We start from the raw sequence: 23,676 nt of genomic DNA on the forward strand, positions 1-23,676 counted from the left end.
TAAACTGAGGCGGGGAGAAGGATGGTTGGGGATGAGACGTTGGGCAGACACATGCTTCATTTTAACTTTTGTGATTTCCCAAGGTTTAGGAGAAACCAGCTGGCTTTCTACTGTGAAAAAGAATCCAGGGTGGATGTGGGAAAGGGGGAGGGTGTTCGCAGGGCGGGGTGGGCGGGGAGGGCTGAGGCGATGGTGGTGGCAGTGAACGAGGTGCCTTTGCCTAAGAGAAGTTTAAATTATTGGCACGAGGGGGTGTGAGTGTGTGCGTTAGAGCGCTCATGTGGTGCTTGTGAGGGAAAGAATGGGGAAAGGGTACAAAAGCCGGCTGAGGTTGTTGATTTCTCCCTGCTCTCCACCCCACCCACCCTCCGGGTTCGAAAAGCCAACGCGTGGCCAGCCTACTCCGGACGCAACTCTGCTATCTCCGGGGCCGTGGGGTCTGAGGATGGCAAGGTGGCAGTGCCCACCACCGGAGCTCAGCGGCGAACAGGACCTCGTGTGGCCATTGTTGCTTAATTTATGCCCAGCACGTTGCTATGTACCCACCTATTTCACGTCTGTAAAGAATTAACACGAGAGCTATACAACTGTGGCAAATTGGAGGTTGGATACGTTCCCCGTTTTCCGTTTTCAAGTACGGGTTAGCGAAACTGATGTAGAGACTGGGTATTTTCTCTGGTAATTACCAGCTGGCCTTACTATGGCAAGAGTAAGAAATATACAATCATTTAGTATTTACTCTTAAACACTGCGGGGCCCAGATGGAGGTCTCTGTACTTTCTCTTCGAAATGCACGGGTTCTCATCTCTCCCCCCACTCATGTGCAAACACTCCTGTTGGTTAAGATTCTAAACCTTCAGCCCTTCCCCACATCCTTATTTATTACACCCATCCTCTGGGTGTTGGGAGTGTGAGGAAAATGGAGATGGTTTATTTTTTAGGCCTACACTGTAATCTACAAGATGTAGGCTTAGAATTGGCGGGGGGTGGGGGGGTGGGGGGTAGTACAGAGCAGACAATAGTAACCAAAGGAATTATTTTCCTAATTGGAAATCAGTTCTCAAAGGTCAGGGAATTGACATGCATGGTTTGGGGAATGGAAGAGTGGGAAATCTGGGCTGGTAGGACTTCCTTGGGAAAATAGCTTCTTAAATGGGACATGTAAAAGATTTCTCAGAATCTAAACAAATAAGTCTGCAAAAAAGAGAAAATGTTGTGTTTAGAAGTCATCTTTTGGGAGATTTAAAAAAAAATTAACTATCTCTCTTAGTTATTCCTTTCATTCCCTGAAACTGCCTTACTTGCACTAGGCACTCCTGGGTTCCCCTTCTCTCTTGCAATCAAGTGCTTGGGCACCCTGCTTTATAAAGCTAACCTGATCTGGAGTTCTTTACAAAAAGCAACGTTTGCAGGTACAAGTGGTTTGGAAGACTTTGGGGGAACTGTTGAGAAAGAGGTCTCGCATAACTTAAAGTCAGCTTCAGGAAGTAGGGCGGAGGGCATTCTAAGAGTTTAGGCTTGGACTGGTAAATTTGAAAGGCCCATTTTTGTCTAATGTTTGGAAACGAGCATTTTTAGCAATCCTGCCTGCTTGGGATGGAAATATTATAATTAACTGTTTAGAGGGAGGTCAAAGGCGCAGGCGCTTTCAGCAGTTCTCCCAGGAACCCATACAAAGTCAATTAAGGTCATTTAACTGCAAATCAGATTTGGGGGTGACAACAGAAATGCTTATATAGAATCAATTAGCTATTTCTGATGTCCTCAGTCTTGGTCCCCCAAATTGAAGGATAGTCTGTCTCCATTTCGATGGTGGTTGAGCCTCTTACTTTACTATGCCTGATTTGACAAAAGGGCGATTTTGCCTCCCCAGCCCCTAACCTGGGTTAGAAGAGTCCTTCCCCCTTTCTTCCCCAGCTCCGCCAGTCGCGTGGGGGTGGGGAGCGCTGGGCGCCCTTAGCGGACCTTGCTGCATCAAACCCGCATCATGCCCTTGAAGCTGTAACCTCAGTCACGTTCTTGCGGCGACTCAGTCGCCCAGTGCTCAGTTTCTCTCTTACTTCCAGCGATTTCAGGTAGGTATGACAGGTGTATTTTTAAAATGTAGTTTTATTTTACGGGGAAGGGTTAAAACGAAAGCCTTTGCAATAAAAACACCGCCCCCCCCCGCCCCAACCACCCAACACGACAGGTGCTCTCGTAAATAAGCGGCTGAGCAGGTGTAAAGACGTGCTTCCGCCGCGTGGCTCGGGGTCGGTTTAGACTTCCATTGGTGGGGCTGGATCTGAGGACAGGCACAGGTTTTTCTGGGGAACAGCGATTGACCCGGGCGTGGGGGCGGGCCAAGGCAGGACAGCGATGGTACGCCCCATCGGTGAAGAGTTGGCCATTTCGGGGCTTCCGTGGGGGGCGTTGGAAGGATGCAGCGAGCAGCAGGCGCATGTATAATCCAGTGCAGGATTTCCTACTTTGCGTTTGAAGCAGAGTATAGCACCCCGCACAGGTATTCAGGCCTTATTTGAACGTGATTACATTTGGAGAGGTAGAGAGGGACAGCGGGGGTTTAGCCTTTAGTTTTCCTCGAAGGGACAGGACCCTTCGGCTGTAAAGTGTGTATGTGTGGGAGGAGAAAGCCTTTTAACTCTGCTTGCAATACATGTGTATATGTATGTATGTATATTTGATACACGTATATATCAGAGTAACCTCTGCGAGAATCGCTGTGGCTCCCCGTTAGCGTCTGGATCCTGGGGGTTTGCAAACTTGAACCTAGAATCTGCCGCCCCTGGGCCCGCCACCGCTCCCCGCGCTGCCAGGGGAACCTGGTCCCGGAGCTCTCTCGAAATCGAAAGCCAGGAGGGACGAGTGCGAGCGGCCGCAGCCAGGCGTCTTCTCGCAGGCAACGACTCGTGGGGCGGCGGGGCAGGGCACGCGCCGGCGGCTGTAGCCGCGGCGCCGCGAACTCGCCGGCGGCCCCGCCTCCTGGCGCTCTTCCAAGCAAGCCCCTCCTCCTCGCCCTGCTACAAACGGCGGGACCGCGGTGCCGGGGCGTCACTGAGGCAGCTGCCGGCCGGGTGAGGAGGCCGGTCGCCAGCGCGGGTGGGGCCGGGGTTCCGCCGGGTTCTAGTCTGCCTTCCCGCCACCACCAGGACTGGAGACGCCGCCGCCACCACCGCCTCTCCGCGGAGTCCGCCCGGAGCGACTCCTCCGCGGCTGTGCTGACGGCCGGCGGCGCGAGCCGTAGCAGCTCCAGGTCCAAGTCAAAGCAGGCAAGTGCGGGGGGCGTGGGAGTGTGCGCGGGGAGGGCGGGAACGCTGCGCCTTGCCCCAGGTCTGTTTAGGACGCCGAGGCTAAGGGCTTTGCGCGCCGCCGCGGCGCTGTGCGGGGTCCGGCCTCCGCTCGGCTGCAGCCTTGGTCTGGGCTCTGGGCGGGAACGCTGGTGGGGGCGGCGGAGGTTGTGCACACGAAGTTCCTAGAGCTCGGTCCCTTGCGGCGGGAGTACAGGGAACTGGGCGCCTCGGGAGGTGGCACCGCTCCTCCTGTGGGCACAAGCTGGTTGGGGGCGGCGGGAGCGGAGCCGGGCCAGTCGCGCCGGGCAGCGTGCACCGGCGTGGACGTGCTCGGTACGGCCGCGTGTAGCGCGAGAAGAAGAGCGCCGAGACGCAGGTGAGTGTATTGGAGGGAAAGTGGGGGAGGGGACTTTTCTAGAAAAAGGGTAGTATTCCTGTGGTGGACAGGCAACCCCGCCTTGTGGGTGGCTGTGTGCACTTCAGCCGGGTGGTGTCTGGTGGCGTGCCCACTCGGTACAGCGCCTCCTCGCGCGTGGTCCTTGGAGCTCTCGGGGCGTCTCCAGACTTTGAACAGCCGCGCAGTGTGCGGAGGTGGTGTGGGACCGCAGCCGCCCCAGGCAGAGCAAAGAGGGTCCCCCGGGCCGCTCTCCCCCTTGCGCGGTGTTAGGCGAGGCTGGGCGCAGCCGCGTGAGGTCGCAGCTCCTGGTCGCAACCCGGTTTGCGCGTGAGCAGCTCGCTGGGCGGGAATCGCGGAGCCGGCCGGCCCACGGGGCGAAGCAGGCTCAGGGCTTTGGCTCGCTGGCTGTGGTTGCGGCAGCTGCGCGTGCAGCTCGGTCTCGAGCGCTGGTCAGCTGCGGCCCCTGTGCACCGACGTGTGTGTGTACACTGATGACATTGGTGGAGCCTCTTGGCGGACCAGCATCGCTTCACCGGCAGGTGTTCCTCCAGTGGTCATGATAGTGACCAGCAAACAGTCTTCTTTCTCACTGCGTTTCCTTAAGAGCCTACTTATCCTAGAGGGCTGAAGCTCGAAATCTAGATGTGAACTACGAGAGTTGTAACTGTCCAGATGGTCATATAAAATAGCGTTTTAAAAGATCATCTTTATGATAAAATTTCCATCTTCTTTTCTGAAAATGTGAGAAAAGGAGGATTTGTAACCAGCTATCTTACTCTCCTTTATTCCCTCACCAAAGAATGGTGCTTAACAATGCCAAACGAAATCTCTCCGGCAAGGACAAAGAGCTTTTTAAAACTTAATGTTTTAGTGGGCCTACCCATAATAATTTTGTCTTTATAAAAATGTAGCTCAGCCCCCAAACTTACAGCAAATAAGTCTATTTAAAACCACTCAAATACCAGCTGGGGTGTAATTTCCCCATCCCCTTAAGTAAAATCGGTTTGTCTGAAATACTGTTTAGTTGCCCTTGAAGACAATTTTCTCAAGAATCATTTCCCCAGAGTCCTTTGAGTTTTTTCATTGTGCTAAGGTAGCTCTTTCTTGCGGAAGCTGACCTGGAATCTCCATTTTGGTGAGCGGGTGGAAAAGCTTTTCTGGATGTACTTTCTCATCTGGACCTTTGGGTCTAGAAATGGTGACTATTTTGTTGGATGAGCTGGAATGTTACTGCATTTGTTTTGGGGCTATTCTTTTATTTATTTAACATTGGAATGTTTATTTAACTTGCTCAGGTGTGTGTGTGGGGTATGCATACTTAGAGAAAGTGTTCTTGGAAATAGGGGAGGAGAGGGGAAGAGGGCACAAGAAGAAAACATCGGGAAGATAAATGGCTGGGATGGGGTAGGAAAAATTAGATTATGAAGAAACACATTGTTCAATTTAATAGGATTCCTCTTTTTTTTTTTTTCTTTTCTTTTTTTGAGAGAATATTTTTGTGTTTGTGTGATCAAAACTGGCCCCTTACTCGCTATTTTGGTAACTTTGTGCTGCAGCCTTTCATGGAATGAGGTTTTTTTGTTTCCCCTTCAAAGACAGAGCCTTATGCATTTAAGGTCTCCGTGTCTCTAGGTGTTTCCTCCACTGTGTAGAGTTTGCCTTTAATCATGCCAGGTCAGCTCTTTTAAGCTACACATACTCTTTCTACATGGCTCAAGAGGATTTTAGGTTTAAGATATGTTTCTAGAATGGAATGGGTACCCAAAACTGGTCTGTGTCAGCCAAGCACATCCGTTATTTACTGTGGAACCTTATATTCCTTTTTCTAGGCTCAGGATGTATGTTAGTTGTTGAGATTCCTTTTCTCATTGTTTTTGTTTATTTGTTTATTCTGGTTAATGCTTTTTCATCAGAGACTCAAGTTATTTCTCTGTTTGAGTTTTGACACTTTTAGTTAAGACCCAGTTCCCATTGGTTATGAAGAAGAACAAGGCTCTTAAGTGGCATTTCTACTACCCCATTTCTTAATCCACTCTTTTGGTTCTTTGTGCACAGATGTTACTAGCTGAATCCTTGTTACTACTTTCAGCCATTCCAGCCTTCAGTGCTTTTCTTGTTAACATGATTGTGAATTTTAAAAATACTGCTCCCCCCTCCCCAGGTTCTCTCCTCTTTTAGAAGCAAGAGTCAAGTTCTCTTTAAGGACACCTCAAAGCCATCCAGAATACCCTGACTTCTAAGCTGAGATCAACCTTTTACTCTTTCTTTGATGGAAATTTTTTTTAAAAATAAAAAACCTGTAACACTTTTCAGGAGTTAACATGGCACAAGAGCACCACAGTGGCAAATTACCCTTCATGTTCTTTTTCCCCAAAGGACTGAATACCCTGAAATAGCATCTTATCGAGACTGACTTTACCTTTTGCAGTTTTGATTGCTTGGTCTGTATGGAAGGGTCAGCCCTTTTGCTTTAATTTGAAGTCATAGTAAATCCACTATATCATCATATTCTTATTACCACCTTTGTCACCAATAATGCTGATATGGAAGTAAGGGAGCCTAGAGATCCACAGTACTTAGCCAGGTCAGGTTATTTATTTATCTATTTATTTATGTATTTGTTTTTTTATTGGACATTATTGGGACCTGTATAGGTGAGGTGGTATGGGGCCTGGATGGTGTGCCACCCTGTGGAAAACTTGCCCATAGCAGTCCACCCCAGCTCTTTCTGTTTCTTTGGATGTTTAGCAGGACAGGCCAATAATCAGACTAAACTACATATTAGGTGTTTTTGTTTGTTTGTTTGTTTACTTGTTTTTGTTTTAAATAGCGCATGGATACTTGTGCTGTTTAAAGTAAGGCCACTTTCTGGGCATGCGACCTGTACAGTAATAACGCCTCCCCCTTGGAATTCTTGAATTTTTGGACAGGAGGACCCTATAGTTTAATTTCCCACTGGGACCCATATCTTATGTAGTTTATCCTGGTCAGAAGCTTCCTTGATTGTTGATATTTAGCTGTCAGTATTGCTGCTCTATGGTATTGTATTATAAAAGAGTTTGAAATCAAAGGCTTTATACACTGGTGATACCACACCCAACTCTTGAATTAACTCTGTGGAGGACATTAGATACATAGAATGTTTGCTTGCTTTGTCCAGTTTCATTTTACAGATGTGGAAGTCTTTGCTAGTTCTGGTTTCTCTCAGAACCCACCCACATGTTATTTACTTTAATGCCAAACTCATTGCGTGTTTCTCATTGGGAAAAACACATCGTTTATTTGATTCTGGATTCTAGGTGGTTTGCAATGCTGGTTTCTTTTTTTTTTTTTTCTTGATTTCAGGTAATATAAATCTGCCAAGTAGAAATAAGGCACTTAATCTTGAAAGGCAATATTTTAAGGCTTTTGTGTGCTAAAAGATATTTGTTAAATTATGCTTTAAACAGGAATGGTAACTTTGAGAATCCGAACTAAAAATAGAAATTAGTATAATAAAATTCTATAGAGGTTTTGTGAAATAATTAGGAACTTTTTCACTAAGAAGAAATAAACAGATTTGGTGTTTAGCATGCATGATGTGATGTGTCTCATACTTTAATTTTAGTGAGGTCACAAGAGAATTTTTTTTAAGGGAAGATGACTTTCTATAAAATCATGAGCCTCATAATTCCATTATATAAAACAAAACAAAATGTGACTCTTCTGTGAGAAACATCGCTAGATGCATTCCCATAGGCATTCTCCCCTTTCATGCCATGCTAAATTTTCAGAGACTGTTCTACATAAAAATATCTAATTTTGGTAAAGATATTATTTAGTTTCTTAGAGCTTTGGGTTAGGCTTTGCCTCAATTTCATTGATACTCCTAACTGTATGTTTCTCTTTTGAATGTTGCTGAATAGTTTTGTGTGATGACAGATGAGAGTTTTCCTTCTAAGAAATCTTCATGCAGAGGAGGATAGGTGCTTTGGGAAAGAGAGGAATAGATAAAATAACCAAGATTGTTGTAGGAATAGGTGCCGTGGGGTTAAAACCAAACCAATTTGAAGGTAGTCTTTAATTGCAAGTAACCACGTTTTTCTTATTTAAAACTTGTGCTTTCCTAGTACCCGTCTCTATATTAATGATTTATATTATGTCAGTTTCTGACTGAAAATGAATAGCAAATAAGGTTTGACAGGAAGACCCCCTTTCCCACTTCTAGAAATTCTTTATTTGAAAAAACATCGAAATTTTCTCAATGGACTTATTTGTTGAGAGACAGTTATAGTGAAATTATAGTTTTTTATTGTAAAAAAATGTTGAAAGTTTTGCTTTAGATTGGATATTTTGAACTCTTAGGTTGAGATGTCTGTATATTTTTTCCTTGTCCAATCTAACAGTGATAAACTCATACCAGCCTTTTCCCTCTGACTTAAAAAAAGGAGTCTCTCATAAAAAAAAAACAAAACAAAACTATATTCTACATGACTGGCTTTTCTTTTCTTGCAGAATTTTTGTTGTTGCAAGCTGTTCATATTGGAGATTATTTCAGAAGCTTTAAAGACTATATTAATGGAATATCACAAAAATTCCTATTTTCATAAATACCAAACCAATTAACTGTTCTTTCAGGATGGGGTTTCATTTTATTTTGCTTTTATAGTTTAGGAGTGGTCAAACTCACCTCAAGCTTCAGTAGACATTTTCTTGACTAATTTTATCTCCTTATAAAAATAGGGAAATAGTTATTTTAGAATTCTTAGCTTTCCTATATTTTCTTATTATGGAGTTACTGTAAAATCAAAATTTCTTATTAATATTGAGGAGTTCTCAATCTCTTTGAGCATCTGAAGAAAACCGTGGACCCTTTCTCCTTAGAGAAATGCACATACACAGACATTTCCTTACAATTTTTACCATCCTGCCCTCTGGAGTAAATAGTGTTCAAATGAGGTTTTATTTGGGAAATAGGACTTTGAAAATTGGAGTTGTTGTCTTACACTGGTGATAGCAGGGCGAAGTCACTCGGATCAGTTCTTATCTGCTGATAGTGTTAGTGATGTGGGCCTTTAGCTTCATCAAAGGCAAACTAAGCTTCCTTGTTTCCTCACAGTTTGTTTTAAAATTCGTTCTGATTTTGTAAACAGATATTACACATGTCAGGTTTTCTTGTGAGTACAGTGCTGCCAATTTAGCTACCGAGTTGTCTTGCCTCAGTAGGTTTTTTCATTTAGGTTGAAATTCTTAATTTAGCAGAGCCAGGTGGAAAATACTAGGCTGGCAGTCTGAAGTTTTCGTCATTTGGTTTTGGCTTAGTTACCTGTGTCCTTGGTTTCTTAACCTTTCTTCAAGTATAAAACCTCACCCTCCACATCTCAAATATGAAGATGAACTTATTGAAGTACAAGATTTTTGGCAGTGGAATGACGGTGCTTACTGAGTCGGAAAGGCGGTAATAGGTGATCCATGTAGATTAGGTTTTATATATTTGACCTTCAATGTGTTGTTATGAACTGTCATTTTTAGTCATTCTTTATAATGTGCTATCATGTGTTGTATACTGCATAGGGAGGTTTTGGGAGAATTGTGACTGAAAATTTCAGTGTGGAAATAGATATAAATTATCTACGATGACGGAATTTGAAAGGGAAATTTAAAATGATTTCTCAAAAATGTAATTAATGCTAAAAGATTAAGTATGAAACTATGAGAATTTAGCCAGCTAACATGCCAGGAATATAAGTGTCTTAATTTAAATTTTCTATCTTTTTCAATGAGAAATCAAATTTTTAAATGTAAGCATTTACATTAATCAGTATATACTTTCTTGATTTGAGTTTCATTTAATCTCTCATCAAGGATTTATTCCTATATATCGTGTTATGGAGTTTACACAGAAATGCATTATTTTTCCTGCTTCTTTCAGTACCCTCTCATCAACCCAAGTAAAAGGTCATTGATGGAAGCCCTGTCAAGTAAGTCATTAGAAATTGCTTACTTGTTTAGTTTTTAAAGGATATTTGACATTTTTTATTCTTTAGGCATCATTTGTGTGTATCAAGGGTACAAAAGATATTTCTTAAAACAAATAAACCGCAGTGTATTTGAAAATAAATTCAGCAAATTGGTTAAGGTGGAGAAAATATTCCTGAAACTGATTGTACTTGATCTTGAGTTTCCTTTGAGCTACTTTTTAGAAGTGAGATTTTTCTATTTCGCTGATGCTGCTTCTCTATTGGAGATACCTTTGGTGACGTGAGGATCACCCACCTTTATTGCAGAGCTATCCAGAACATTTTAAATATAAAAAGTTTATTATAGGATGAGCAAGTTTTTATAACCTATTCTCAGGTACGGCCTATTTCTGTTTGAGTTTACTCAATAGCACTTTCTCTCCCGGAGGTCCTACTTACTGGTTGCTGGTTTATTTCATTTAAACCCTTGGGGTCCTTTCGGCCTATGGCTGTGAATGACTCATGGACTTATTCCAAATACCAGGTCATTGATGCCTTTGACCTTCATCCCTTCCGTGCTATTTTCTCTGCAAGGAACTCAAGTTACCCACATCCTTCCTCTCTTCTCTGTGCTAGCCCTCTGTCCTGTAGTCACCTTTCTGTGCTTCTGAGCACTATGCTAGTTCTAGCCTGGCAGTTTGGGTCATGTGCAGTGTACTCACTCGTCCCTTTATTTTCTAATTTGTCTCTTTTTCTTATCCAGCTTGCACTTTTGCATTGGATCTTAAGCATTTTGTTACATTTTACTTATTGAAGAATATAGTAGTTCCTGCTTATTTGCAGTTTCAGTTTCTGAGGTTTTAATTACCCATAGTCTCAAAATATTAAATGGAAAATTCCAGAAATAAACAGTTCATAAGTTTGCTGCACACTTTTCTGAGTAGCATGATGAAATCTCATGCCATCCCGCTTTGGATGGCATGCTGTATATACTCTCAGCCCATTAGTCACTTAGTACCAATCTGGTTATCAGATCTACTGTCTTGGTATGGGAATACTTGTGTTCAAGTAACTCTTATTTTACTTAATAATGGCCCCAAAGTGCAAGAGTTATGATATTGGCAATTTGGATACGCAGAAGAGAAGCCATAAAGTGCATCCTTTAAGTGAAAAGGTCAAAGTTCTTGACTCAAGGTATTTTATTGTCTTACATCATCATCATCACCATCATCAGAAGGGTGAGTGCAGTACAAAAATATATTTTTGAGACTACATTCCCATAACTTTTATTAGTGTATTGTTGTTCTATTTTATTATTTTTATTGTTAAACCCTTACTTTACCTAATTTATAAATTAATCTATCACAGGTGTGTATGTATGTATAGGAAGAAACAGATAATAGGGTTCAGTACTATCTGAGGTTTCAGGCATCTGCTGGAGGGATCATAGAACGTAGCTCCTGTGTATAAGGGGGGACTTCTGTATTTTCTTTGACCAAGTGGATTGCTGCTATTAGAGGATGAAAGGGAGAAACAGGTAGAAATGAACAAATAGTTTCTGCCACAGGTCTCAAATGGTGGCCCATGGGCTACATGTTATTCGTAGCTATTTTATTTGGTCTAACCTACATTAAAAAAAAATAGTGAATTATTTATTTAAGTGTTGGAAAATATCATAAAGATTTAGAGCTGTCTTTTATATTTCTTGAAAAGTTGGAAGGGTGGAGCGAAACTGAGCCCATATTCATTAATTGCTTGTTTATGTGGAGCATGGTTTGTTTCACTTTGGAATACATTACTGCCTGGCCTTTGTGGGTATTTGTAGTTTATGACTCTCATGCTATAGTTCTAAAAGCTATGGGAATTTAAAAATTTACTCAAATATAAAGACGAAGGCAGTAGTTTTAAAGATTTCATATTATTTTGATTTTCTTTATATTTGCAACTGTTTGGCTTTTGTTGGATTGCTCCTTACAAATTTAGATCTTGTAGTCTCTTTTATTTCAGTTAGAGAAGTCTAGTCATGGACTTCTCCTTTCTTAATCTCTGGTTGCAAGATGGTTTCTCTTTTCTGTACAAGACTTGCTTCCAACAGGTTGTCTTACCTTTTCCCCCTCCCTTAGGATGTTACACCTGCCTCCATTGGGAGCAGGGATTTCTTCCTGCTGGTTGCCTGCTTGTAGTTGTTCAGATTTTGGGGGATCAGCAGAAGTTGCATGGTGCTGTGAAGAGTAATAGGATGTTATGAGCTGTTTAAAAGAGGCCCGTGGATCACCTGCTACCCTCATTGCTAATAGTGTCAGCTTAGAAAAGACATTCTTCCCCAGGATTGCTGTAAAAAAGCTGATACGAGAGGTTAGTGGGTGTGAGGTTTATATGTGTTGTTTCTCTGTCCTCTTCCTCATTTTTTTCAGTCTTCAGCCTTTTTCTCCCTCTCTAGAAACAGCAAGGGATCCTTCAGCAAAGCTATCTCCCACCTGTGCAGTAGAGTGAGCTGATGTGCCAGAAGTTGAAAGAAGTTCCACATGTCATGTTTGGACTAATGCTGTAATTTTATTTTGCAGTAAGGAAGGTGGATATTATTAATCTACTCCTGAACATAATAGCACAATTTGAATAGCAGAGAGCAACTTTGGTGTGTTAATGTCTAGTGAGATGAATGCAGATGAATGCTAAGTAGCTAGAAAATGTCAGTGTAGAGCCTTCCTTTTGGTGACTTTCAGCACTTATATTTCTGGTTAACTTTTTGTTCAGCCTGGCAAACAGATAGAAGATCTGTTTTATCAACCAGCACTAATATAGCTTTTGAGGATGGAACAATACCTTTAAAGCTCTGCTCTCCTGGCAGCCACTTGAGCTAGGCCAGTCATAACGAGGAATTAGAATGTGTCCCTGTATTGTACATCTTAGCAAAACTCTTCAGAATAATAGGAGCTTAATGCTTGTGGTTTAAAAAATTGGCAATCTCCAGCCTAGCTAATTTTTTTTTTTTTGGATATTTGGGGTGTGAGTAAAAGTGTATGCTTATTTTGAATTGTGTGTATAGTTTTTTTAAAAAATTATTTTATCTTCTAAATTTGTTTTTAAGAGGCACTTGAAAATAATTCTTGGTACCAGGCATCTTCCGCGATTATACTATTCTTTTAGAAGAATATCTTACTTTGATGTGCCCTGGAGCAAATGGTCGAAGGACTGATAGAATGTCTTCATTGTTGAGTGAGGATAGGGAATTGAAAATTGATGAAAAACAAGGATGTTTTATTTCTCTACAGGTTGAGAATTGTCCTGGAGCTTCTACTGTGTGATATGATAAGCTTTGGGATATGTGGGCTGGTGGTTAACTTGGAGTCTAGACTTTTTTCAAATTCATCTAAAGTTTTTTTCTTTTAGTTTTGTTAAAAGATCTTAAAAAGTGTCGTTTTGTTTTTGTTTTTGTTTTTGTATTGGGACTATGCTCAGAAACCAGGAAGATTGTGTAATACTTATTGTTTCATCACTCATTATCACTAAGAGTTAGATACTGAGAAGCTTTAGAAATGTTTATAAAGTGTCCTTGTCCTCATATTCCTTGGTTTGTCTGCTTAAGGGGATTAGGCAGAAAATGACTATTTAAAAGATGTCACAATCTGCCCCCATCCTCCTGCCTCTGGCTTAATATCATTTGAGGAATTGAGGAAAGGTATATATCTTAACAGAGATACCCCTGGGCATTAGGTTTATGGCCTGGTCACTACATATTGCTTTAGGGGCAAGGTGTGGGGCTTCTCTTAGTTTTGTGTGTATTTTTATTTGCTTAGTTTTGGTGTCTCTCCTTCTGCCCCCCATTCTTTCCATGTAATTTTTGTCTCTCTTGATTCTTTATTGTGGTATGTTTCCTGGTTTGCCAGAAGCCCAGTCACAGGTGAAGAATATTTATGCAATACAGAACCTGCCAAGTTTTAAGTTGTGGCTGGAGAGAGATGCCACTGTGATTGTCCTAATTCTGCTATTGTCCCAGGAAGAATGGATCCCAGGCACATGTATGGAACTACATGGAACCCCCAGTTTTTCCCCTGTAGTTTTATTTTCTTGACAGCATGATGTGCCAGAAACCTTCTCTGGGTATATTTTTCAAAACACCTAGAAAAAAGTCATAAAGAGAAAACGTTTCTTTGGCTTCTTCCCTCTTAGTATAGTTCTAGTGGCAGAAAGGAAGTAAAGAGTCAGAAGCTTGGATGCTTTTAAAAGCACTAATCCACACCTTGAGTCTTCCTCATGCCTAAGACTATGTCCACCAAGGGTTCTCAAGGCTGTTCATTGTAGCTTTCTCATTCCAGTTCTTAATGTTCCCTTCCTTTTGAAAGGTGATTGACCCCACCCTACATGCTGCTTCATCTTCTTGGTTTGCTAGAGAGGCTTGTTCCCTCACTTGGAACTGAGGCTGTTGGGGAATTATATGTATTCTTGCTCCTTGGACTTTTTAAATGAGTGTGGCTAATCTATCAGTATTGTTTTGTGGACAGTAGGGGGCCAAGTTTGATTTCATGGTGAACAACATAGTTTTTTTGATATAGAGAAGAAAAGTGGAGAGATCTTGCTTTTGCTTTTATACATCTTATTAAAGTAACTTCCAAATTATTGCTTCTTAAGACTGCAATTAGAGCAAGAGATTTTGTATTGATATATCAAGTTTGCAGTGTATTGGGAGGGGGCAGCAAGGAGCTGCCTGTTTATTAGTTGCTGAGAAACCTGGCTATTAAGACAGGAGAACAAGTGGAATCAGTAATTAAAGCCAGTGTACCACTTAAAATGGTAGAACCAGGAGGCAAGAACATTTTCTCTAGTAACAGTGGTGACAGCCAATGTTTCTGTTCTTCCAGGACCTTGCCACAGCTCCCTGCAATATTGAGCTTTCTAGATGAGGTAAATGAGGTTCAGGGGTCAGGTGGTTTGCCCAAGGATTCAACCTCCTGAGTGGGAAAGTAGAACTGGGACTTCTAGTTCAGTACCTGTTACCCTGGACTCCAGAATGATGTTCTTTCTACCTCTGGTAGTTCTGATTGTAGTTTAAGGTGGCTGTGCCCAGAGATGGATATAGGAGGCAGCTTAGCAACTGTATCTTGACTCCAGGTCTTATAGTTCAGCTCTTCAGAGGTAGGGCTGTTGTAAACAGGTTTTTGTCTTAAAAGCTTCACTTAGGTCTTCATAGCACTCCTAGCAGTATGGCCACTACCTGTTTTTCCAGGGCCAGGATTCTGAGTTTGCCTTAATTTTAGGTCTGTGGTTAGGTGACTTCTGGAAGGACTCGTACCACAGGCTGGTGTCTTCCTGATGCCAGCTGGAAGTCTTGACTTGCAAGATTACTATTTGGAACCATATAAAGTATGGATTGGTTATTTTCTATAAGCAAAGGAATGAAGACGCTGTCTTCAGACTTATTTTAGAATGCTGTTAAAATCAAGAAAAAAGATCAAAATACTGTTTTGTTCCAGATGAAAGTAACATTTAGATTACCCTAGCTCACTGTAGTAGAGAATCTATAAGGGTTATTTCTTAAACTTGTTAAGTTTCTGAAACTAATATGTTCCAAATCTGATGGGCTTTTAGAAATACCACTGTTTTTGTTCTGAGAAAAAAAGTTGCAGGCCAGGTGCTTAATAGGATGTATGATGTCCAAACTTGAATCAATAAAATATCCACCCAGTAAAGATTGTTATTGATTCATCTTGTTTCTCCAACTTAACTGTCAGACAGATTGGATGGAGGGTGCATGGGGAAGAATACAGATTCAAGATAATCTTTTTGTTCTTCACTAGAAAGAGGACATCTGTCTTATTTATTGTTTTATCTGTTGCATCTACTGTGCTACTTGTTTTAGTGGAAATTCAGGAAATACTGTTTAATTCACTTGAATTCAAAGTTTGAAATACAAATAATATAGAGGAAAAGGGAGCTAACACAGTACTTTAGACTTACTGTCAATAAGAAAGTTTTATTTGCATCTGTAGGTTAACCGTGAATGGTAGGTGATCCAGTAGTGAGATCTGCATAGTCTACATCCTTTATGCTCTTCACTCAGGGCTTTGAAATATGCTTTCTTTATCTGATTTTGAAGTATAATTTATCAGTATTTCTTTGATAGCGCTTTCCCGGTGTATTGATTGAGGTGGTAAAAACTAAAAAGGAATGTATGTTAAGTCTTTTGCTTGGCTTAAAGAACTTTACCAACTCATCCAAAATTGTAATTTGCCATTGAGTTATTTGGTTAGCCCATGAATAACCATAGAACCCCTCTCTGCATGTCTTGGCAGCCTACCCCATTTCTTCACAGTGCTGTGTTCCAGTATTTATTAAAATTTGAACTAAAAACAAGTATATTATTTTGTAACTGTCTTTAAAACATTTTTAGGAGGAATGGAAGAAGCTTAGGCAGTTTTCTTTGTAGAAACCTTGGAAGACATTTATTGAAAAATAATTTTTTCTTAAAATGACCTGAATGGCTTTTGGGCAGTCCCTTAATCTTAAAGCATTGTGTATGTTTCTAAGAGATTGATAGAGTCAGGGAAATTGCTCTAAGTAATTGTTTGGGGGTGAGGGAGAGGAAGAAAAAGGCTAAAGCAAAGGAGGAGGAAGTGAATTCTCCATGTTGCTTGTTTCCTCGTTCACTTAGGTCATCACAATTAAATAGTATAGTGCATTTATGACTTGGAGTTTTAAAATACTATCTTACCTACTTATTAGATCATAATACTTTTTAGAATATATTCTTAATTCATTAGTTTTCTTAGAGACGTAGATTCTGGTGGCTAAAACAGTTGCTTTCACTTTAATACCATGTGGTAATTAAAACTTTGAATCATTTTTAGTTTACATCATCTAGAATCGTTGAACTTGGGTATAGCATTTTTGTACTTGGATCTTATTTCAGCACAGCTTTTAGATCTCATTCCCTTTTTCCTTAGGAGCTGAATGAAGCCACTGAAAATATATACAATTACCTCCACTCGACTGAGGGAACTTGGAGAGATGTAAAACGTGCTTTAGTCCAGGAGAGGAGAATTCTAATGTTACTTACCATATTGTTTGGACAAAAAGGATGAGAGTTAAGGGCTGGTGAGGGAAGCTGGGGCTGGGGTAATAACTTCCTTTTGCTTTGTGTGTCTGGTCTTTTCTTAATGATGCTTTACATTAGTTTGCATTTTTAGGACACTTCTTGAATGTCTTTAACTGCATTGGAAACTCCTTGATATCAGTGATCCTATCTTATGGCTTTGTTCCTTGAACTTAGTAGGTCTTGTTTTTTTTAAAGATTAAAATAATAAAATTACACATGCCAGAGGTAAATACTGCATATAATTTTTTTTTCAATGGCATACGCAGCCTTGATACTCCGATTGCTGTGAAGTTGTCATGTATAATTGCACACATTTGATCCATTGGAGCTAATAAAATTCTTAATGTATAAACTGAGAATTTTGATTTTTACGTATTAATTATTACTATACTATAGTAATTAAGTGCTGATAGTAGATAATTTAATATGTTAAGATGACTTTTGTATTAACAGTGCTTTTTCTCTCCATCTATCTCTGTGAATAATTAAGACTTTACCATATCTATTTACAGCCCTACCAGATGAGTTTAACAATTTGTTCGGACACACAGGAAAAGATCCGGTGTGATGATTCTGTAACCACTTTGACTAGACTGAGACTATACCTTTTACATGTATTTATGACCTGTTTAATCAAAGCATGCCATATTAAAAAAAATATTGTTTTAGGACTGGGCTGAAGAAGCTGTGTTTGCCAGGATTAAGGAGGCAGGCTCCAGGGATGACCACCAGGCCTATCATTTAATAGCAGTGGGAAACCACCTCTGGCTGTTGGAAGAATGGCTGCTTTTAGGCTCAACACTGAGTCTTTTTTGAAGCAGATAGAGAAGTTGAATTTTAGGTGGTTGCTCTAATCACGGAAGGTGACCTTAAGGGTCGTTGGGCTGGGTACTCCCATGGTATATGCATGGCCCTTAGACACACACACACACACACATGTGCACGCATGCTCACATGGTAGAGCGGCAGCTTCATCTGGTATGTCGTAGGCCTGCCATGACATAGAACTGTTTGTTCTAAAGCAACTCATTTTAAAGCTACAATATGTTAAATGGGCAGCCCTTCATTGAAGGCCTTGGGTGTGTTGGCAGTTTATCAGCAGCAGGTTTGTGATCCTGTCACTTCTTAACGAAGGCTTTTATTTAGCTTAGCAAATCATATCTCCTGTTAAAATCCACTCTTTCAAATGATGAACTTGAAAGGGATGTTGTGACTTCTTATCAATTAGTAGCCATCAGGGGGTTTTGGTCCTTGCTTGTGATGGCCACTTAGCTATATTTCTACTGAGGTGCAGCTTGTCTTAAATGAGGAAAACGTTCAAATGATTAAAATAATTTTTTGTTATTTCTGAAATAGTTTTTATCATTTCTCTTAGGTGGCTACTTCTTACGGTCTCAATTTCACGTACATTTTAAAGTTCATAGCAAAGATTTTATCAAAGCATTTACCTTCCTAGTGCAGCAGTTTGACTTTCCCAGCTCTTGTTTATTTCTGAGTAGCCCAAGAGAATAAGTGTTTTGTTTTCATATGTAATGTGTATTTCTTATATATAGCAAATTCAGGGGCTTCAGAAACTGTTTGAGCTAGAGGGGCCCTTACCCACAGTGTTGACCAACACCCTCATTTCGTACATGTGGAACTGATGTTGAAGATGTGTCATCTAATGTGTTATGAATCGTGATAGCGGTTGGTTACTCTAGACCTATGACTGGTTGGTTCCTAACATGCTTTTCTTCTCCCAGTCCCCTCTCTTCTATACTGCTGCATTATTTCTGTTTCATTTTTTAAAATGCAGGCAATGCTTTGATGGGATTGTAAATTGATATGTTTTTAGAGGCCTTTTTGGCAGCAACTAACATAATTAAAAATGCAAAGAGACTATGAACCAGCAATTTCTATCTTTAAAATTTTTGCTCTTTTAAGGTATTTATTGCAAGCATTGTTTGAAATAGTAAAACCTTGGATGTTTATCAGTAGGTGATTGGTTACATTAATTTGGTCATATCTATTATGTGGTCATCTTATGTGCTGAAATTTAAATACATAAAGCAAGGTACAAAGAGCATTCTAGAAAGATCTGTCTTTGTGTATCCAAGTATTTGCTTTTTTCACCTGTGCTTGCACATGTTTGTATTCACTTTGCAAATGTTCAGATTGTTAATCTTTTAACCTCTGGGGTGTGGATCAGAAGAATTAGAGTTTTGTCTTTCATTTTATCAGATTCAGCAGTTAAGATCTTTTGGCATCACATATATATTTAATTTGCAAACATATTAATGTGTAATTACTAATTACCTCAGAAGATAATCCCCCTCATATTTTTCAGAGCATTTAAAATAGATTTTCAGTATTCTCTACATCTAAACTATTAGTGTTCAGTGCCCGTGTTAAGCCAAGTATTGTGCCGTGTCTTGGGGAGTTGAGAAGCAGTAGGATATGGATGCTATCCTTATGTTGTTTATGTCTAGTTGACAGCCCATAGGTAGGAAGTGGGATGAGTTGATAATGGGGTTTGGTGAGGGCTGCTGCTTAGTTGGAAAAGGTTTGTGAAACTAGGTAAATGCTCATGGCACTTTTATGGAGGTTTTGTGAAGTAGGGGGAGAATTTTTCTAGGAGAAAAAGGAATTAAGCATGATGTCCTCCTAGCATATTGAGGAAACAGTTTTGACTTTAGAGGATGGTTAGGTTTCGACAGAGCCTAGAAGCCCAGGAAGGAACATTTCCATTTCTGTATGGTGAAGGGTGTTGTAAAGCCTTTGGAATATGGGGAATAGTAGAAAGAAAACTTAGAAAAAACCAGATTGTGGATGGTTTTATAGGATGACTTGGTGTGAAGAAAGCTGCAGTAAAGGACATAGGTTGATATGGCAAAAGCAGCCCTGGGAACGAAGGAGCAGGGGCTTCAGGAGGAAAACAGAACCTGACTTGGTGCCTGACTGGTAGACTCTACCAAATGGAAAATTACTACTCGGTATCCTGTGTACTCTCTTTAGGAGAGACTCATAAGATTCTCAAGCATTTTCTAAACCAAAGTAAGAATGCAACATGAAACATAACTTATGATCTTTTATAAAATGTCTTTTCTGAGAACCAGAGTATATTCATGGTTCCCTTATCATGGTTTTATAAAAATTGTATCTTAACGGAAGTTGAAGTGACTGAAATAACTGCTGGGCATAAGAAGTAGTTTATACAATCCTAGGGCTGGAAGAACATCTCTTTGAAGGTAAGGAGAGCAATAGGAAGTAAGTTCTAAGGTTAATATGTATGTGCTAAAGGAATTCATCATGAAAGAAAACTTTTTTTAGCAATGAGTTAGACCAGCGATTCTCCAACTTTCTAGTCTTAAGGCCCCTTTATACACTTAAATTATTGAGGACTCTTAAGACTTTATGTAAGTTATATTTATCAATATTTATTAGAAATTAAGATGAAAAGGTTAAAAATAATTTTAGTTAAAAAATAATAAATCCATAACATATTTAAAAATATTAAACAAAAAACAATAAGAGTAGTATGGTTTTACATTTTTTCTTATATCTTTAATATCTGGTTTAAAAGAAGTCACCTATATTCTCATATTGCACCAGATTGTAGCAGCAGTTATCATAGATCATATAATCTTTAGAAAGCTCTAAGGTACATTTATGAGAAAATGAGAGAGAAAAAGGTACAGTTTTGACCTCTTAGAGCTATGAAAATGTCTCAAGGACCCTCAGGGGTTCCCACATCCCACTTTGAGAACTGCTGCATTGGACTAATGGCCTCTAGGAAGAAATAGGGTGAGGCTCATTTGAGTCATGAAAGAAAATTTAGTCTGTATCATAGGAAGGAGAGGATAGTCATCTTTCTCGGGGAAGTGTAAATTTAAGAATAACCACATGCAATTAGAATAATTGAAGGTGAGATTGTGTTGGATGTTGAAGACTTGAATGTTGTGTGACCAGGTTCTGTCACTAGCAAGTTTAATCTTGGTCCAAGTCTTGGGTCTTATTTTGCTTACCTAAAAATCAAGGCTGTGGACTAGCTCTCAGAAGTTTCTTGTAGCACTAGCATTCTATGATTTATTCATGTATTTTTTATAGTGCTCTCAACACTTTCTTTCTATAAATACTCACATGCCCACACATCCACATACACGTATTTGGAGCGCTTTGGAAGGTCACATGAGCTAAAAATGCACCTTGGAGTAGTTCAAGTAAGCATTTTTTTCCCCTTTACATTGGTTTCATTGTCCTAGTTTGTTTCTTAAATAGAAATTGACTAAATGGTACTGTGGGTGTATCTGGAATCTTAACCTCTTTTGTTAGCTGTTGAACACACCTGCACTATAAAAAAAAAAAAAAAATAGCTTTCCACTGCATTTATCTCCCCCTCACATCACTAATTAGTCACAGGATTAGGTGGGGAAGAAGGAGGATGATGAGATATCATCCAAACCACCATTGTCAGGCAGGATTCTCCTTGTCCATTTTGGGTTGCTGCACTTGTTGGAAGAAGAAAATGACACCATAGTCCTTTCTTCCTTTAAAATGCAAAATGGGGTTGGTGATAAGGGGGTACCCATTTGTTTTTCTGTATATGATTCCACATGTGTTTAATATTGATACAGTTTAAGTTTCAAATTTATTCAGGCTTTTTCTGCATTTTAATTTGGATAACAAATTCCTGAACATTATGTTTTCAAATCTTGAGACCTTTATACTCCTGGATCTGCTTGAGACCTACCTATACCAGTGGCTTCTAGCATTCTAAAGTTCCTTTGCTAGGTTACCTCTGGTGGGTGGTGGTGAGGATTATTGGTATTTTGAAATTTCAGGTTGCAAGAAACTTCTCTGAAAATTCTGAAGTCCTTGAGGGCAAAGAGAGACATTACGATGGTTCCTTGTACACATAACTTTAATATTTATTAAATGAATGGTAGTAAACTTTTTATTTCCTTTCAAACACAGAATTCAAGATAAGAAACAATCACTTTTTAATTTTGGAAAGCTCTTGTAGCTGTCAAAATGAGATCTTCAAGCTGAGAAAATGCCTAGTTTAAAAGAAGGCAGCAGTTTCTAATATATGTGTATGTGTATGTATGTATATATAGAAATAATTTGTGATGATTTCTAGTAGTGCTGCTTTTATATTTCTTCTGGGCTTTTTTATTCCATACTTCAAGTGCTTTTGGGTAAGGGCATCTCTAAAGGCAAAGGGCTGTTTTGAGAAATAAAGTCTGGAGGGCAGCTGTATCTATTACACAATTCCAAAGGTAAAAAAGGAAGGAAGGGTTGCTATGCAGTTCACAATATTTAGGCTTGAAATTGGATCAAACTGTAAGGTCGATTGGTATATAGCATTTCTGATCTGAAAAGCCCAAGTGAGGTGCCTTGCTTCGTAAGAGCAGGAAGAGGATGTTAATGCCAGCTTTCCTGTGGCTTCTGTTTAATAAATGAGAATGAGATCCTCTGAGGAGATTTAAAAAGTGTATTCATTGCCCTCGAAGGCACCCATGTTGAATGAAGATAGATGAATAAGAATTTCTTATATTGTATGCTTCCCCAAACTAAATTTAAAATTTAGTTTTTAAGTTCTTACTGTAACTTATTTTAAATAAGTTGAGTTTTTCTACAGTTTAGATTAATTTGCTGAGAGGGATTCCATATGTATTCTGCCCTCATAGACACCAAGTGATCAGAAGTGGCTTTCTAGGCTCACATTACCAAGGTTGCAGGGAGTTGGTATTAGTAAAGATGGGAATGATGACCTGCAGTCTTTGAAAGGATTTTAAAAATTTTATTTTAGTTTTTTAAGAAAGCAAATGGGGCTGCCGTGCATTTCAGGTTGTCTATGAATGACAGTAGAAAGCAGGGGGTAGAACATATACTCAGGGTTGCAGATTCACATTGAAGCATGCTGACTTTCGCTCATTCTAGTTCAGCTGAGCTGCTGTTCGGCTGCATCATCTTGGATTGTGAAGTGGCCCCTGCATGAGGCGACAACCTAGTGACACTTGCCCATGTTAGATAAGCTGAGAGGAAAGAAGAGGAACTCTTCTGTTTTAGAACTTCATCGTAACACCTGAGGTTAAGAATTTAGGGTCCTTGTTCAAGTCACCCAAGCCTCTCCAAACTTTGAAGTTTGGCACCTACAAATGGGAATAATGATACTTATGATAGAAGGTTGATTAGTATGCTATTTAAGCTCTCAAAAACAGTAGCTATTTTCTTTTCTCATTCCCGAATCAATTCTTTGGAAGATAATCACTAATGTTACTGAGATTATTTTATGAGGACTTATTTGACTTTAAGGCTTTGTTCCCACAATATTTAGAACCCTTCAAATCTTGCAGAAAGATCAAATCTGTCCACTGCACCACTGAGCCCTTGGCCAACTAAGTTGGAAGGCAAAGGCTTGGCTTAGATTTATTGGGCCACTTCTCATAGCTTTTGGGAAAGCAAAGAGAATGGAAAACTTACAGAGTTTAGATTTCTCTTTTCGGTGATAGAGCCCTTTCTGGGTTTTCTAATGCTTAATAGATTTCTTGCCCAACTCTGTCTCTTTGGTGGGTTAGTTCTGTAAAGAAGCTTAGGCTAGCCAGACAGGACTTGGGTATGGTAAGGCAATTATAGGCTTTCAATAGATGATACACTAATTAGTGATCTGTGTCCCTTTCAAACTGGGGTGTTGGCTGCTGAGAGTAACAGGAGTTACTATTAAGCATCAGGGACTAAGAATTAATCTTATTTAGCTGGAAGTGGGGCTAGATAATGTAATTAAATGTGAGAGACACAGTGATCAGACTTGAAAATGTAGGCCCTCGGGATTATTTTGTTTTTTTTCCACCCACAGGGTTGGGTAAAGGATAGAGTACATAATCTCGTTTTGTCCTAGAGGAGACTTGGGCTTTAGCCTGAGTGTCTTGGGAGAGCACACCATTCTCTGGGTCTCTGTTACTTAAACTGAAAATG

At 40.2% G+C, this 23,676-nt stretch overlaps 1 protein-coding gene across 27 annotated transcripts in view; it reads left to right on the forward strand.

The window, feature by feature from the left end:
- The window catches only part of ELAVL2 (ELAV like RNA binding protein 2), a 151,731-nt gene that overhangs the window by 25,551 nt on the left and 102,504 nt on the right, over window positions 1-23,676 (forward strand). For 4 of the 27 annotated variants that reach the window (XM_025044291.1, XM_025044303.1, XM_025044307.1 and 1 more), the window contains exon 1: window positions 1,722-2,075. The exons of 14 other annotated variants lie outside the window; for them this stretch is intronic. The gene's annotated coding sequence lies outside the window, so the exon portion shown is untranslated. Of the gene's footprint in view, window positions 1-1,721; window positions 2,076-2,311; window positions 2,504-3,028; window positions 3,270-3,414; window positions 3,667-23,676 lie in introns of those variants that run through there. 9 more of the 27 variants (XM_025044305.1, XM_025044310.1, XM_006908350.1 and 6 more) reach the window with 6 other exon arrangements.

Source organism: Pteropus alecto, unplaced genomic scaffold (genome assembly GCF_000325575.1).
Source record: "Pteropus alecto unplaced genomic scaffold, ASM32557v1 scaffold222, whole genome shotgun sequence".
NCBI classification, from domain to species: domain Eukaryota; kingdom Metazoa; phylum Chordata; class Mammalia; order Chiroptera; family Pteropodidae; genus Pteropus; species Pteropus alecto.